The sequence below is a fragment of the Echinops telfairi genome, unplaced genomic scaffold (genome assembly GCF_000313985.2).
Source record: "Echinops telfairi isolate 266 unplaced genomic scaffold, ASM31398v2 ScPeMD7_7427;HRSCAF=8465, whole genome shotgun sequence".
Classification (NCBI taxonomy): Eukaryota; Metazoa; Chordata; class Mammalia; order Afrosoricida; family Tenrecidae; genus Echinops; species Echinops telfairi.
In genome coordinates, this window is record NW_022111327.1 from 12,433,022 (window position 1) to 12,444,967 (window position 11,946).

Here is an 11,946-nt window from a genome sequence, read left to right on the forward strand (position 1 = left end):
AAAAAATCATATCATTGTAAATGTGGGTGAGTGCAGCGTGGAGACTCAAAGGCCATCGGTAGGCAACTGGACACCCCCTTAGTGAAGGGTTATGGGGAGGAGATGAGCCAATTAGGGTGCAGGGTAGCAACGATGAAACATATAACTTTCCTCTAGTTCTTAAATGCTTCCCCACCCCCCACTATCATGATCCCAATTCTATCTTAAAAATCAAGCTAGACCAGAGGATGTACATTGGTACAGATAGCAAATGGAAACACAGGGAATCCGGGACAGATGACTCCTTCAGGACCAGTGGTAAGGGTGGCGATGCCTGGAGGGTGGAGTGAATGTGGGGTAGAAAGGGGGAACCGATTATAAGAATCTACGTATAGCCTCCTCCCTGGAGGATGGACAACAAAAAAGAGGGTGGTGGGAGACGTCGGGCAGTGTAACATATGACAAAATAATAATAATTTATGAATTATGAAGTGTTCATGATGGAGGGGGAAGTGGGGAGTGAGAGGGAAAATGAGCAGCCCATATTAAGGGCTCAAGTAGAAGGCAAATGTTTTGAGAAAGATGAGGGCAACAAATGTACATATGTGCTTGACACAATGGATGTATGTATGGATTGTCATAAGAATTATACGAGCCCCAATAAAAGGATTTAAAAAAAAGGAGGGGGGGACTAGTTTCACACCCAAAGAATATAATCAATGACAAAATTGTACCTGAAGAAATTGTTGAATTGGTATGTATTCCAATAAAAAATAAATGATATTATTTTTTAATTATTAATTGGGCTTAATACATATATCGTCATCCCATAGTTCAATCATGTCCAGCAGAACTGTACATTTGCCACCTCAATCACTTTTCAAGCATTTTTTTGCTCTATGGACCCCTTGATGTCATCACCCCTTCACCCTGCTGTCACCTCTGTGCCCCCTTCCCCCAAACCCTTATTCCACTTGCTGACTCATCAGTCCTGGTTTTCATACCCTCAAAACAAAAAATCATATACCACAACTTCAAGAGGGTGACTCCCACTGACATAACCCTCACTCGATACCCCCTAATATGTAAAAATATATATTTTTAAACCTGAAACATAAATTATGTTCAGATGTGTTCATTTTATATATGATTTATGTTTTATTACTACTTTGTTCCATACAGCACTATTCAGTTATTACTTTTTATTGAAATATGGCCATTTAAAAAATACTTAATAATAAAGAGTTCATGTATTTCAATAAGAGCACCACTACATGTTTAATATATAAAGAATGTATATATATGGTTTATAAGACAGTACTAACAAAAAGCATGAGGAAATGTTTCCTGTCAGTAATTTTTTATTTTACTTAATAATAGAAGCTCATGCTGAAATTGGAGTTATTTTGCTATGAATTAAAGCTATTGGCACCCTGTATTTTGTTATGGCTTTAGTTTTGTTGATAGTATTCCTAATTTGGAAAACAAAAGCTCACTTTTTTATGTATAGGTACAATTATCTCCAAAAATATGCCAGCTTTTAGGGCGGAGGTGGCAATACAAAATGAAGAAATATTTTTTAATTATTTTTTTTAATTAATTATCTACAAAAATAATCAGACCTTTAAAATCATTAATATAAAGATATTTTAAACACATGAGTAAAGTCCTAACAATTTTTTAGGGGAAAAAATCAAGATACAAAATTATATACATATGTGTAGGTATATATAATGCACCCATTTTTACTTATATTTTTATATATTTATCAGGCAAATTTCAACTTTATTAATTTGTTTTTAACAAAGAACAAATGGCTAGAAAGAACTGCACTAAATGTTTTTGGTAGTCTTTGATTACGTGGTTGTTTTGCTTTTTGTTTTCTTCTTTGAATTCACTTTTTTGATGTTTTCCAAACTGCCTATGACAGCATAAATCAAATTTATACTCTAATAGTTGCATATTTTAAAAGCAATATTGTTGAGGCATATATCTAGTTACTTATGGAGCAACTAATTAGCAACCAAACAATAAATTGTGCTTCTAGGCAAAAGGACAACCCAGCAATAGGTAACATTTTATTCCTAAAAATATCAACTAATAACTGTATCATAGCAGAACTCGTTCCCTAAAGATCTTAATTTTATAATCAAGATAATTTGTTATTTTACTCTAAGGAGAGATTATCCTCAATAAGGATAGTCAAGGCTTCTGTAAATTTATATCATATCTAATTAAATATCATAGTGCTTAATTTCCATTCTCAAAATTCACTACCATTGATTTGGTCAGAGTAGAACTGTCCCTGTGAGTTTCCAAGACTATAAATCTTTAACAGGAGTAGAAAGCCTCACCTTGCTCCTTCTGAGAGGCTGATAGTTTCTAATTGCTGCCCTTGGGGTTGGCATCCCAATACCTAACTCACCAGGCCACTTGGGCTCCCTAGTTTCCAATCTAGGTACATATGAACTTTTATATTGCTATGATCACTCAAGTTGGTTATGGTTGCCTATATCTCCTTTAGTATCCTGTCTATCTACTCTTTTTAAATCGTGAGAGGCTGAGAATGATTTTTAGGTCAGATGACTGAAATAACTGGCCAGATAAGTCATCACAGCTCTATTTTCCATACAATTTCTGATTTAGAAGAAACTGCTGAGACTATTGAATCTAAGGCTTGGAAAGCGCTCCTATTTTCTCTGTGACTAGTCATTTAACTTTTGCTTGAATAATCCCAGTGTCAAATATTTCAATTTCAACCATAGCAGGCACTGGAGCCCTGGTGGCATAGTGGTTGTGAGCTGGGCTGCGAACCACAAGGTCAGTCGCTGGAAACCACCAGCCACTTTACAGCAGAAAGATGAGGCTTTCAGAAAAACAAGGTAGAAGCAACAGGAACTGCAAAGGTCCTGAGGTCAGGAGCATGACTGGAGAGTTCCAGTAATAAGAAAAAGACCAGTATGACCAGAGCTGAATGAGGGAATTAGGCTGATTATGCAGAACCTAATAGACTGTCCTAATTACATGGTACTGCTAACAGAAAAAAACACAAGTGAGTGATTTTGAAGAACAGAAATTCATTTTCTGACATTTCTGTAAACTCAGTATGACCCGTCCTGCAGGCCATCAAACAGCGTGGATACCTGAAAAAGGGACTGGGAATGAAGAGGGGCAAGAGATGCGAGAAATGGAGGCAAGACAGGAGTCTGATCAAGCCTTGTTTTATTGGGCAGAAGGCAGAGGCTTAAATAACCAATGGTGGGCGGGTAACATTACATCATATGCTAATAAAGTGTAACAGGTAGTATCCAATAATCACGCAGCTACCAAATATGGAAGAAATGGCAGGCAACAGTCCTCAAACAGGTCCGCATGCAAATGAGGTGCACTTGGACGGTCCGCATGCAAATGAGGTGCACTTGGATGCCTGGCAGACGTGTCCAATGAGCATGGTGGCCGCCTGCCACCGAGCACCAATCATCACAAAGGTCAAGCAATTAAAAAACTCAGGCAAGACAATAGGCCAGGGAACATCCTGGAATGGGAAGCTTAAAGACAGCAGACACGCAGGCCATGGGCTGAGGGGCGTGCAGACTCCCACATGTCCCCCTTTTCTGTATAACAGCAAGGACAAAGTATTCGTGCAATGAAGTTTGGAATATCCTTTAGGGGACTGCTTCTGTCTTAGGTCGTCAGGTTACTGATTCATTCTTACCCGTCATGGGTTTTGAGGAATGCCTTTAATTACATTCTGGCAAACCAGGGCCTGTCTTAGGTTGGTATGAACAGTGCCTGATCTTACCCGTCATTGACTGTCCAGCCCAGCACACAAAGAAAGGGGGTCTTATCACTCAGGCGAGTTGGGGAGTGGGCCACCCTTGTCTAGCATTTCCAAACAATGGTAATGCACGTGAATAGGCTTCGCTAGAACAGCTTCAATTTGCTGTTTTAAAAATGCTATGAGTTTGTTAAATATCACAGGCCCTAAAGAAATGAGTAAATGAAAGAAAAAAAAAAGAAATGAGTAAATGATAGTAACATTATGAGAGGGCCCAATCCACTATCTTAAAGTCTATATGATTTAACAGTATTTTAGGCCGTTTTCCTCCACAAGTTTATATCAATTATTGCATTTCAGGATCTACATTAGGGAGTGGGCAAATAGATAACAGGGTAGAAGCGGCCTCAAAAATATTACTGACCTTCCCCCCAAAGCCTCTTACAGAAATAAGAACCATAGTTGCTGCAAAAGAAGAAAGATAATACCTCACTCCCCAAACCTCATGTGAATAAGATAAACAATGAGAATCATATTTTGGGAAAATAGGGAATCTCCCTACCCCCAAGCTATAATTATTAATATTCCTGTCTTCTTCTTCAGTAAAAGGAAAAGGGAACATTTTTAAACTCTTGCAGAAACTTTTGAGTGCGGGACTTCTTAGCCATCTCTCTGTTTCAGAAGTTGCGTTGACAACCACTCAGCTCCAGAATCTGTGAAGATAAGAGCAAACCCTCGACCCCATTGTAAAATCTCTCCTTCTATGGTTTTATAAACTATTGGTTCTGGAGGTGAGCACTTTCTTTTAGGCTTAGGAAAAGGAGATAGGGTTGCAGAGTCCTCCAGCGCCTGTCACTGATTTTAGCAGACAGAGCACTTTCCACCAATCAGCACCAGCTACCACCTCTGCAAACAACTCAGCTTGTTATGCAGTTCCGTGGATCCCTGCACAAGCTCTGATATGAGAAAAGTTATTATTCCTGGAGTGGGAGTCAGCTCCTCCCCATGTTTTGGCCTTGAGAAAGTGAAAGTAGCTCTGGGCAATGGAGCAGCTAAAGGGCTGTTAGCAGAATGACATTTAAGCATTTGTTTTAGCAATTCTCATAAAATTCAGATTTCCAGAGCAAATGGTCTCCCCCAGCGAGGACAGCCCTCGCCAACACATTCCAATCTCCCGGGGGGTGAGCTATTGTTCAGCCAAATAATCCAAGAGGGCTAAACTGTATGGAGAGGTAGCCCTATACTGAGAAACAGCTTTTTTTTTTTTTTTTAATTCCTTAGGCGGAGACGCTAAGATCAATATTAGAACTGACTTTTAATATTTCTTCCATCTGGGCAATGGTTTCGTCGACCTGGGAATCCTGTAGTCTACTTCCAATAATTTCCTTAATGAGATTGTAATAAGAATATGCCATCACAGGGACTTTTTCAGGACCAAAAACCTTATAATAATCTTCTAGACAATCTCCTACTCTGTTCCAAGTACTGGCATCAACCGTGCCTTCCTGAGGGAACCAGGGACATGTGTCTTTTATGAAATAAAAAAATCTAAATAAGTATTTAGCTTTAACCTTAATTCCCCGCATCTTTAAAGCATCACGCAACTGTCCCATGAATATCTGATGCTGACTCAATTCTTGACTCATAGTTTAGGCAACACCTACCCACTTAGTCGTTGCCGCAGGCTACAACGACAGTGTAGGGGCACTTGAGTAGATGGCGGTCCTTGATGATTTGCCTGCTTCCTCAGGGGGTTCCCTCGTTTTCAGGGTGCGTTGAGCGAGGATCGCCTCAAGGCTTTCCAGGCAACAAAGGCAAAGCGGCTGGATGTTACAGCTAAGTGTTACAGCACAGTGTCACAGCTCAGTGTTACAGCAGGGTGTTACAGCCAGATGCCAGCAGCGCAGGAACTGAGGCTTCTCAACTCGCTCGTGCCCCACGTTGGGCGCCAAAATGACCCATCTCGCAGGCCATCAAACAACGTGGATACCTGAAAAGGGACTGGGAATGAAGAGGGGCAAGAGACGTGAGAAATGGAGGCAAGACAGGAGTCTGATCAAGCCTCATTTCATTGAGCAGAAGGCAGAGGCTTAAATACCCAATGGTGGGCGGGTAACATTACATCGTATGCTAATAAAGTGTAACAGGTAGTATCCAATAATCACGCAGCTACCAAATATGGAAGAAATGGCAGGCAACAGTCCTCAAACAGGTCCGCATGCAAATGAGGTGCACTTGGACGGTCCGCATGCAAATGAGGTGCACTTGGACGGTCCGCATGCAAATGAGGTGCACTTGGACGGTCCGCATGCAAATGAGGTGCACTTGGATGCCTGGCGGAGGTGTCCAATGAGCATGGCGGCTGCCTGCCACTGAGCACCAATCATCACAAAAGTCAAGCAATTAAAAAAACTCAGGCAAGACAATAGGCCAGGGAACATCCGGGAATGGGAAGCTTAAAGACAGCGGACACGCGGGCCATGGGCTGAGGGACGTGCAGGCTCCCACATCAGTATCCAATCAAGGTTTAATGGCCTCGCCTTTGAACACACAGGGGGCACAGTGCATGCATGCAGTGAACAGGCTGCTCATAGTCTTGGCCCTTTTGGGCACAGACATTGTTTCACCTTTTCTTTATCATCTCTATGGAAACAACCAAAGAGGCTATCAGTGGAGGGATGGATCAATAAATTCTGGTGCGTACATGCAATGGACAAGTATATTTCTTTAAGAACAGCCATAGAAACAATTGTGAGGGTGATGTCGGACCAGGCAGTATTCTGCTTGGTTGTGCAAAGGGTCACTATGAGTTGGGACCGACTTGGCGGCACTAGCAACAACAAACACAATCATGAAACTGTCAAACTCCTCATGACACAGATGAGTTTGGAAGACAGTATGCTCAACAGAGTTAGTCAAGTCTCATAAAGACAAATACGACATGACACCACTCTTATGAAATAAAACCGGCCGGGCCCAGGCAGAGCGGCAGCAGCTAGGCAACCCAATTTTGAAAAATCTCTCAGTGCTCAGTGGTCTGCAGGCAACAGGCAAGCATCCTCTGTAAGGCGCAGATGCTCCAAAGGAAAGTCACCTCTGCCAGACAACAAAGTGCAAGCAAAAGGGGAAAGGAGAGCAAAGGGAAAACAGACTGAAGTAGTTAACCAAGAAATTAAAGATTTACCTGCCAAAAATGGAGAAATGAAAAACAAGAAGAGTCCAGCCTCTGATGAAGCAGGAGAAAAAGCCGCATCTGATTAACGTTTATCTACCATGCCTGATCAATAGGCCCTTGTACAATCCACAGGAATATTTTCACAAACTGTTTTGTAAACGCACGTTTTTAGCAGCTCTAGACACATGTTTATCCCATTTTTTAAAGTGTAGATACTTTTTTTTACAATGTGAAAGAATCTCCTGGTTGTTTATTTTTTGGTACAACCAGAAAATAGTGCGATGTTGCATTGTGAAGAAATTTGACTCTCTTGGGTGTCGACATAGCATTCCATGGGATGCAGGGCTTTGCAGGAGGGGGCGGAGAGGCCAGAGTTTTTGTATTCTAAATACAAAATGTCTTAATGGCAATTTAGAGTCACTTTCATGCATTCGTATTACTTAAACATTTAAAATTTTGTTTCCCTGTTGTCTTTTTAAAATAGAATTGTGTCTGTCTGAAAACCATTCTGTCAGATGGCTTTCTTGTCAGGATTGTGTGCCTTCTGGGACACCATTCCAGTGGTCGTGGTAGTCCAGGTTTCCTGAGAACTTTATTTTGTTTTCCTGTTACTTTTGTGCTGGGAAGAGTTGAACATTTGAGTGTGTAGTGTGTGCATGAGACATTAAATTGTGAATTAGTGGGACTTAAGATGTAACAGCTTATCAACATTTGAAGATAATGGTACTTGATAACCTCTTTTAAAAATTGCCTCCAAATTTAAAGCTGGAAAGTCACTAGATTTAGAAAAAGTCACTATATTTGTCTATATTCCAGTTCAGGATTTGGGTGTGTGCATCAAGAATTGTGTACAAATTGTTCATAATGTCTCTGTGCTGATCTCAAAACAACCAATAAATAAAGGAGGGGGAGTGGGGAGGGAGGGGGAAAATGAGGAGCTTATATCAAGGGCTCAAGTAGAAAGCAAGTGTTTTGAGAATGATGATGGCAACAAATGTACAAATGTGCCTGACACAATGGATGGATGGATGGATTGTGGTAAGAGTTGTACAAGCCCCCAATAAAATGATTTTTTTAAATGCCAGTTACAAAAGGATTACAAAAAAAGAAAACAAGTGAGAAAAATGGTTTTCACACCAAAAGAAGCAGATATTGAAGGCTGCGGTGAGGGTGGGGGTAGGATCACGCCTAGAAGGAGAGAGTAATTGGGGCAGGGGCCAAAGAAAGGGTCCCCTACAGGGGTCTCTCTCTGTGAGATCGTGTCAGTTTTCTGATGAGTAGGGCTTTGCATGCTTTTTTTTGAGACACACAATTTAAAGTTTACATTTAAAAATATCTTCAGCCATTTATGTTGTGATTTCTGTAACAACTTCAACATGTTTTCAGACTGGAAGGTATATTAAGATTTTTATTTCCTCTGAAGGACCAGTGGCAACCATGTGACTCCTCTAACATTTTGTTATAGCATCTTTGGAGCAGTGCTGAGGCGGTAACCGGAATAATTACATGTCTCTTGAAAAATGTCATAGACATTTCTTTAAAGGTGTCATTAGACAGCAAGTAGCAGGCAAGCTTGTGGATGGGCCTTACCTCTTCGATTTGTGGTTGCTTTTGAATTTTGAGAGAAGCAGTCCATTACATCAAGAACATATTTATCTGCACTGGAAGTGGCAAAAGAACAGAGCAGGTATGCGTCCTTCTGAGGGTTGTAATATTCAAGCGGTTGAATATTTCATATTCAATATTACATGTTGAATATTTCACTGGTGCTACAAGGGCAAAGGTAAAGCTGCAGGGCCTTGGCAAAAATCAAGGCAGTGTCCCCTCTAACTATCCTAGAAGTGAGTGGACTTGTTGTTGGTGTTGAGAATGTACAGAGCACAAATATACAACTTCATCTGTTGCTACATGTACAATTCAGGGATGCTGATCACAGTCTTTGAACTATGCAACCATCTGCATCCTCCTATTTTGAGTTGTTGCTCCCCCATTAACATAAACTCACTGCCCCCTCCCCACTAATTTCCTATCTAATCTTTCCAGGGGCTATTGTCAATCTGATCCCATAGAGATAGATCCTCAAAGCGCACAGGGCTCAAGGCAGTCATTCTTTATGAGTTAGGCTAAACCATTGTTTGATTTAGAAAGCCTTCAAAGGATATTTTTTTATAGTGATTGCATTCTTCCACGTACTTCCAACTTAACAAGCATAAGTCAGGTTCACTTAAGAATATTCCTGAAGCGACTGACCCTACACGCCAGGGCTGCCGCCGACACCGCCCGTCGATTGGACGCAGGACGAAAGGGCAGACCCCTGTGCACAGCACTAAGCGCATCGGGCAAGCCCAGAAAATGGTGGAGCAGCTGAAAACTGAAGCCAGTTTGTGCCAGTTAAAGGTGTCCATGGCGGCCGCAGACCTGATGACGTACTGTGATGCCCACGCCTGTGAGGACCCCCTCATTACCCCCGTGCCCACTTCGGAGAACCCCTTCCGGAAGAAGTAGTTCTTCTGTGCCCTCCTCTGAGCTGCTCCGTCCCTCTTCCCCTTCCCCCTCTGCCAGCAGTGTCCGAGTACAACCCGAGGCTCCTGCACCCCACCCCTAATTGGTGCCCCGCCCCAGCAGGTTATCTTAAGCACAAGGTTCCCCCTCACCTCTCGGTCGACCACCCCAAGGACTCCATCATGTGGGGTACCCTTTGCTTGACCCAACAGAAGCGTCCCCCACCCTCCACCCCACCCCATCAGACTCTGCCATCGTCCTGCCTGCTTCTCCTCTGGGACCCGATCACACACTGGCGAGAGGGCCGGGCCGTGGTCTGCTCTCAGTCTTACCTGGAGCTATGGGGAAGGTAAAGCCATCTGAAGAATAAAGACACCCAGCGTCTGTCGCAGAAAAAAAAATTCCTGAAGCCGTGAAAATATTCCATCTCTGCTCTAGAATACATAATTATTTCATATTCCATGTGATTAAGTGACGAGTTCTGGTGGTACAGTCACTAAAGCACTCAGTTGTTAACTAAAAGGACCTGGGATCAAACCCACCAGTCAGTGTTAGGGAGAAATACGTGATCGTTTTCTTGCATTAAGATTACAACCTTGAAAACCTTATGGGGCATTTGTACTCTGTTGTTATGAGTCCGAATTCACTTGGTGGCAAGGGGTTTGGTTTTGTGGTAATGTATAAATACTGAAACCATTCAATTGTATGCCGAATGAATTGTAATATTGCAGGGCAACCACGGAGGCGATTGGTGAGCTAAATTCGTTGCTTTATTCATGGAGTACCATTTCTTACTGGAAATGTTTAGACATTTCTCTGAGAAGTGGATGGCTGCAGACAGGCTCTCTCAACGATCAAGTGTTAGTTTAATTAAAACTGTAGCTTCGTGCCATCGAGCCCATGCTGGCTTCTAGCTACCCAGTAGAACAGCGTAGAACCGCCCCCACGGCTTTCTGGGACTGCATTTTTTTTCAAGAACAGGAAGTCTCATTTTTCTCCCGCGGATTGCCTGGGGGTTTGAAACAGAGACGTTAAGATTCAAAGCCGATTGCATCATCCACTACGCCTCGAGGGCTATTTTCAGTTTCGTTCGCGTATGTTAAAAACAAACAATACTGACCTGGCAGGGGAGATACCATGATCAAAAAAGGTGGTTTACCCAGGGCGAGGCTTATCCATTGCACTCGGGATGTGCTGACCCCTGCGATTTCCCCAAATGTGGGAAACTCGACTACGTAGTTTGTGGTAGTGGGGGACTGCGTTCGTGCTCTCCCCTGTTTAAACAAACAAACACAAGATATGGTCAAAAGTATGGCTTTGGAGGGGCTATGCTGGGCTACTTAAATGCAAAAGCAGAGAGAGATCAGCTTGCAGCCTCCAGGTTATGGCGCCTGCTTTCCGGGATTCCCAAGTGACCATTGTCACCGTGTTGACGGACACACGGTGATCACAGGGCCTTACTAGGAAGAAGTCTTCAGAAATGGAAAAGGGCATTGGTGAGAACAGGCCAGGAAAGTTGCTCCCGAAAAGGGAGGCGTTTCTTCCCATGCTTCGAGAGGAGCAAGGGGTGTTCTGTGGGAAACCTTACTCCTTCCCCCCAACAACCCAGGGCTTGCCCCTTCAGGCTTACTCTGTGTTCCCCAAATTCAAAAAACATTGAAAGGAAAACTATTTGAATCTGTGGAGGATGCCAAACTATCTTTTTGATGTGGTATAAATCAGAGGCAAGAATGTTGGGAGCAAGATTTAGAGAGATGGAAAACACTGCCTTCACAAGTCTGTAGACCTAGATCGAGGATTTGTTGAGGAAAAAATAGCTTTGTATTTTGATTTTTTTTTTTCTTAATAAAGGTCTCCACGATAGTGTGGCAATACTTTTTGTCTTACCACCCTAGTTCAACCGAAATGATAGATTGTGAGGAACCCTGGTGGCATCGTGGGCGTGTGTTGGGCTGCAACCTGGAAAAGAAACCCCCCCCAGCAGTTTGAAAATGTCTAGGCGCTCTTCGAGAGAAAGATGGTGCTTCCTACTCTCCTAAGTCTGTCGGGTCTCAGAGGCCGAGGGGCTGTCCTAGGAGTTGTTCCCGACCTGCTGCAACGAGTGAGAGCGCGGGCCTCCATTCCACCCCGAACCGGCGTGAACCCAGCTCTCTTTGACGGAGAATAGCAGCATGGGAAATAACGCCAGTCTTCTCGCTAGTTTTCTTTGCAAAAGACAACGGGTTTTCCTAACGGTTTATCATTGTTATTTCGAATGCTTTACAAATGAAGCTTTTGGAACAGCAACAACTCAGGTCCAGTCCATGCACACACAAAAGAATATGGCCGCCAGAGTGGTGTGCACACGTGGGACGAGAACTTACGGAAGAGAAACGAGAGAGAGAACTAGAGACTTTGTATCTTCGGGTCTTTTGGTGAGCCAACTTCCTGGATTGGGGAATGGAGATTTACTAAGACCGCCCCCCAAATCCTTCCCGCCTAAAAGGCGAGCCCCGTGATTGGCTATGCGATT

General features: G+C 42.8%; 1 non-coding gene and 1 pseudogene across 1 annotated transcript; both read left to right on the forward strand.

Moving 5' to 3' along the window:
- The first annotated feature begins 8,308 nt into the window (after positions 1-8,308).
- Positions 8,309-9,458, forward strand: LOC115872597 (annotated as a pseudogene).
- Positions 9,459-10,546: 1,088 nt separating this feature from the next.
- Positions 10,547-10,711, forward strand: LOC115872649. The gene has a single exon (XR_004047983.1). It is a non-coding gene; the product is annotated as a U1 spliceosomal RNA (small nuclear RNA).
- The last annotated feature ends 1,235 nt before the right edge of the window (positions 10,712-11,946 follow it).